General features: G+C 49.0%; 1 long non-coding RNA gene across 1 annotated transcript in view; it reads left to right on the forward strand.

Annotated features, from left to right (window-relative positions):
* LOC108796075 overlaps positions 1-3,570 on the forward strand; it is a 4,397-nt gene extending 827 nt beyond the window's left edge. The window contains exons 2-3 of the long non-coding RNA XR_001941782.1: positions 589-673; positions 3,437-3,570. This is a non-coding gene — a long non-coding RNA (uncharacterized LOC108796075). The remainder of the gene's footprint in view (positions 1-588; positions 674-3,436) is intronic.
* The last annotated feature ends 2,064 nt before the right edge of the window (positions 3,571-5,634 follow it).

Genomic DNA, 5,634 nt, shown 5'->3' on the forward strand with positions numbered 1-5,634 from the left:
TCACATGATCCTCCTGTACGGAGTCTTTGCACTTCTTTTTGTTACATCCAGTGGGGTCCTTCTTTGAATGTCCTATTGGCTGTCCAGAAGCAGGCATGGTAGGAAACCGGTGGTCTTAGGTGCATCTGCGACGCTGGATTAGTGGTCCCCCATATTGGGAAATGGCATCGGCGATGGACCTGGACAGGGGTGAATATATCTTGCTTCAACAGGTAAAAACCCCAAAAAAACGGTCGCAGGATGGGTTAGGAAAGGGGGTCATATTTTGCCTGAAATGTGGGATTTAAACCTGGATGATTTTTTTTTTTTTGTGGGTGGTTTTGTTTTAGCATTTAATCAGAAAACAAACCCATACACTCAAATTAACTGATTCTTTGAATCTGTTGTATCCAATAATGAGTGCAATGACCCATAGGGCCTGATCCCTTTTCATTGTGTACTGGTCTGACATCAGCAGAGTGAATTCTGAATGGATTCAACTTAGAATTGACTTTTTTTCCCCCCCTACTTTAACTAACTTTATCTGTGACTGGCATTCTGTATTGCTCTCATGTTTTGCTGCCTCATTTCATCTCTTGATCTTTACAGGTCTGATAGCTGCTGGCATTTTCATCATGTTCCTGCTCTGCCTGTACACAATCCTATGGAAATGCATGGTGTCACCACCAAATAGGTGAGTATGTATGGAGTACGGGGCTGCCGCTGACCGACCAACTTGCCTACCAATGTGATAGACTGTGGGCTCATTCACACGGGCGTGCACATCCGTATGACGTGAATGCCCTTGCAGAGACCTGCCACGTGTGGTTGCATGCAGCTGCCTGTACCTCCTTATGGGAGATCACAGCTACATGCTGACCAGAACCTTCACATCTCTGCAAGTCCGGATTCCCACACTTGGACGCAGACCGTGTGCATGAGCCCTCAAAGCCCAATTGAACCCTCAGTATGTACTAGTGTAACATAGCCAGGCTGCATATAACAAAAATAAATCTGTTCTTTGTTTACTGTTAAGGCTCATCGCCAGTGCTGTTGATGGCGCACTGTTTGGAGGGAACGCATTGGACCACAGGAGAGCCTCGCCGCTGCTTGGTGGGAGAGAGCTACACTTCAACTCTCCAGAGTGCTGCAGTACAGGGTATTTTAACCCCTTACTGTAGGGCATAGTTCAGGCCCAAGTCACATGGGTGGAGAGGGCCATACAGCATACAAAGGAGCGCCCGGGAGTCGCAGGTGTTTGCTTACAGCTGAGGATGCAAAATGTTTGTGTCCGGGCCACTCCCTGTATGTATATTGATGCTCTGTGTGTACAGCTGCAGCGTCTGTCAGCCAGTCCTTGTTTTGTACTGGCCGCTACCTGCGGCAGTACACAACTGCTTGTGACTTCGAGTGCAATAACTGCAGCCATTGAACGCTGTATGGCCCTCTGCTGCTGGGTGAATGAGGCCTTAAAATTCATGCTGGTGCAAGGGGTTGAAATGCCTTGTACTGCAGAATAGAAGCACAGCTCTTGCATGAAGCATTGGCAAAGACTGTCAAAAATGCAGCAAAATGGCAAAGACTGTCCCTTTTAAAAAAGGTCAAACAGTGCACCAATCAATAGTGTAGGGTATGATGTGCTGTATTTTCTTTCTTGACTTGAAAATGCAGCAAGATGGTAATGACTGTCGCTTTAAACTGCTACTGGGCATAAATGGCAAGCGCCTAGAGGTGCCTGTACATACCCGCTGCAGTGCTCAATATCCATTTAGTCTAAATGCCAGGCTGACCTGATCCAGCAAGATCTAAGCATTTTTAGCAGTTTCAAAGCCTAGCCTCCCTATTGGTCAATGAGGCAGCCACATAGGGGCCATAGTAATGATATTTATTAGGCATGTATGGGCAAGCACCACTTTCATTGTCAAGGTGATTGTGAAAGCTGTAATCCAAAGTCAATCATTTTATGGGGCTATTCACAAAGCTACCGATGGCAGTTGAGTGAGTAACCGAGCCGAAGTGAAGTGAGCGCCGTTCAGGTATTCACTTCTGCCTGGGAATGGCTGATTTCAACTCGGCCAATGCTTCAGCAGCTCACTCGCTGCCGTTCGCCCCTCTTCACATAGGGGCCAAATGGCAGTGAGTAAATAGCCGAATGCTGCCAAGCGGCATTCTGTTTGGCTATTCTGCTCGGTACCTCCGTGGTACTGAGCAGAATAGCAAATAGTGAAAAAAGTTGGAAAAATATTTTTATTTAAATATTACATTTCTAAAAAACCGAACACTTGGGCGGAGCAGCGGTAGCAACTAGCTCCGTCCAACTGTTGCCTATTGGCCAGGACCTGCTAGAATCTTCTAGCGGGTCCTGGCCAATGTATAACTGGGCAGAGCCGGCTGTGACAGTTGTTATTGTGTGTGTGTGTGTGTGTGTTTTACTTTTTTTAAAGAAAAAAACTATTGGGCGGAGCTAGCAGTGACGGTTCCACCCAACTGGCTGGCACCTGCCAGTCTTATAGCAGGTCCCGGCCAATTAATAACTGGGCGGTGCTCGCCGTGACGTCATGGCCCTGCCCCTTTGTTGTTTAACGACAGTTCAGCGTCCCCAGGTGATTTGGGGATGCTGATCTGTCATTACAACTGGGCGGAGCCAACAGTGAGGTCACGGCTGGCTCCGCCCAGCTGTCATTTGGCATGCCGTTCGCCCCGCTTCAGCTGACACTTCAGCTCAGCTACGCCACTCGGCCACCTTTTGGCTGCTGTACGGCTATTGTGAATAGCCCATACAGCAGCCAAAGAGTTGACGGATCAGCCGAAGCTACACCTGGATCCTTCAGCTCCTTTTGTGAGTAGCCTTAGTATTTTGAGGCTTCCCCCTCCACATTGTAAGGGTTAAATGGTTGTGTTGCCGCACTCTCCTCCATTCCTGGAATGTAGCCCTCTGTCCTCATGTACTGTGCAGGACCACTGGTCCTATATTACATGTGAGGATGTCGGCAAGGATGCAGCCGCAGGACCAACAAAGAGGAACGGCTTCATTGGACTGGCCATCCAACAGGGAGCAAGAAATAAGTTAAACCATTTCTGCCTATTCATTACCAGGGGTAGGCAACCACGCCACTCCAGCTGTAGTGGAACTACAAATCCCATAAGACATTACAAGACTGACACCCACAGGCATGACGTCCAGAGGCAGATGATGGGATTTGTAGTTTCATCACAGCTGGAGTTCTGAGGTTGCCTACCCTTGCCCTAGAGTAAATGAGTATTTAACCCTTACTGCTGGCTGGGGTTCATCTCTAATGCATTTTTTGTGCTCAGATTTTTGCCGTTTGTGCTGTAATTTTGAATAGGACGGTCAGTGTATGTATTGGTGCTTCTATGTATCTGTACAAGGCTCAGTTATACGATGTAGCAATAGTACTCATGGAGGTGGATTCTTTATACAATGTTATCCTCTCAGCAGGAAGAGAAAGAAACGCAACGTGACCAGCCCTCCTTCCCGGAAGACTCTCGTTGTATGATTGTGAATTACCAACATGCAGGACCTTGACTGCCTCAGCCCACATAGTGCCAATTCCAGCTCTGCAGACTGGCCCCTTCCTTCCTCCTCTGGAGAGCATCACTTCTCACACTTCAGGAGGAGTTCTGTGGAATAGTGTTCCCATTATTACCTGCAGAGCAGGTCTACAAATCTGTATATTTGCTTTTTATTTTTATTTTTGTCGTTTGGTATTTATTTTTAGAGAATTCCTAGGAACTGTGTGTACATCTGCAGAGTGTTGCGACGGCATCCCACCCTTTTAAGAGTTGTAAATAAAGAGTTGAGTTGTGTCATACACCGTGATGTGCGGATTCCTTATGAGGAGATGTGGCATGAATATCGCTCAACCTCCAGCTGTGAACGAAGAATGAGGTTCTGATCCCCCCCCACGTGGAGGCCATGTGGAACAATAGCACGGAGTGTGCCAGGAAGTAGAATTCCAGCATCACATACTTCACTAAAGGAGTGTGTGAGTGTGTGTGTGGCAGCCTTCAGAAATTTTGGGGCCCTTTACATGGCTTTAGGCTTACACTCTAATGTCGTCATCCCCTACAGTCACATCAGTCTCTGTACAGAGGAGCTTACCCTCTAATGTCCCACCACAGTCACATCAGTCTCTGTACAGAGGAGCTTACCCTCTAATGTCCCCCCACAGTCACATCAGTCTCTATACTGAGGGGCTTACCCTCTAATGTCCCCCCACAGTCACATCAGTCTCTGTACAGAGGAGCTTACCCTCTAATGTCCCCCCACAGTCACATTACCTGCTGGACGCAGGGCTTCATGACGCGCTGGACACTAGGCATGTGCACCGGCAAAAAATTGTTACGTTTCATCTTGTTTTGATTCGGATCTTGCGTTATTTCGTTTTTCGGGGTTCGGACGAAATTCGTTAGTGGTAGTCTGTACGAATGATCATTTCCGTTTCATGTTCGTTTCATTGCAGCAAAGTGAGATTAACTTATTTTTTTTATTATCACTTTGCTGCAATGAAAATTCCTCCACAAACGAAAATGCGCACAGACTACCGCTAACGAATTTCGTCCGGAAAACTAATTTTTCCGAAACGAATCACACATGTGTAGACGCAGGGCTTAGGGTTAGTTCACACCATAAGCAGTGCACTCCGGTCCAATTCTGGACAGAACGCACTGCCCGCATTGCGGCCAGCTCACTTTTTTGCCGGGCTGGAGGGGGTGTGGCGGGCCATTAAAGTGAACGGCACCATAGCCACGCAATCCGGCTGCAATACGATCGCATGCACATTGTACCTGCAGTGCGCTCGGGTGCGGTGCAATAAAAAATGCTGCAAGCAGTATTTTGATTGCACCGCACACGAACGCACTGCATGCACAATGTGCCTTGCGATCCCTTGCGGGCTGGAGGGCGTGGCTACGGTGCCATTCACTTCAACGGCCCCCTCCAGCCCGGCAAATAAGTGAGCTGGCCGCAATGCGGGCAGTGCGTTCTGGCCAGAATTGGACCGAACGCACTGCTTATGGTGTGAACTAGCCCTTAGTGACACGCTGGACTCTGGGGTCTGTGACCTGCTTGACTCTGGGCTTAGTGACGCACGACGCAGGGCTTGGTGACGACGTGCTGGACGCAGGACCCACCTGAGAGTGACCATGCAGAGCTCTGAAGGGGTCTCAGGTGGGCTGGTCAGGGCTGCATCCCCCTCCCTCCCAGCTCCTCTTACCTGCACACCATGCCTCCTCTGCCGCCTGACTGATTGAAAGTCACGTCGCTAACGTGGCGTCATTTCCGCCAGTCAGCCTTCAGACGAGCAGCGTCGCTGATGGTGCCTCAGCTTGTTTTGAAGCCGCTGGAGTGGCAATGCTGGGGCCCTGCGCTGCTGGTCGCCTTCTTGCCCTTCACCGCTGGCCGATACTCATGTAAGGGTCCCGGGCGGCCCCGGAGGCTGCCCGGGCCCCTTACATGAGTATCGGCCGCATCCTCCTGACCACGGTCGTGTTGTGTCCTCCCATGGGGATTGGTATTTTCTGATTGCTTGAGAGTTCCTATTAAAATAGGTCTAACCAATGCCACACCACATCATTAACTCTAACTCTATATTAACTTCATATTTAATATTGAAATGAAGTACAGGCAGTCCC

The sequence above is a fragment of the Nanorana parkeri genome, unplaced genomic scaffold (assembly GCF_000935625.1).
Source record: "Nanorana parkeri isolate BGI_ZX_2015 unplaced genomic scaffold, ASM93562v1 scaffold1052, whole genome shotgun sequence".
NCBI lineage: Eukaryota > Metazoa > Chordata > Amphibia > Anura > Dicroglossidae > Nanorana > Nanorana parkeri.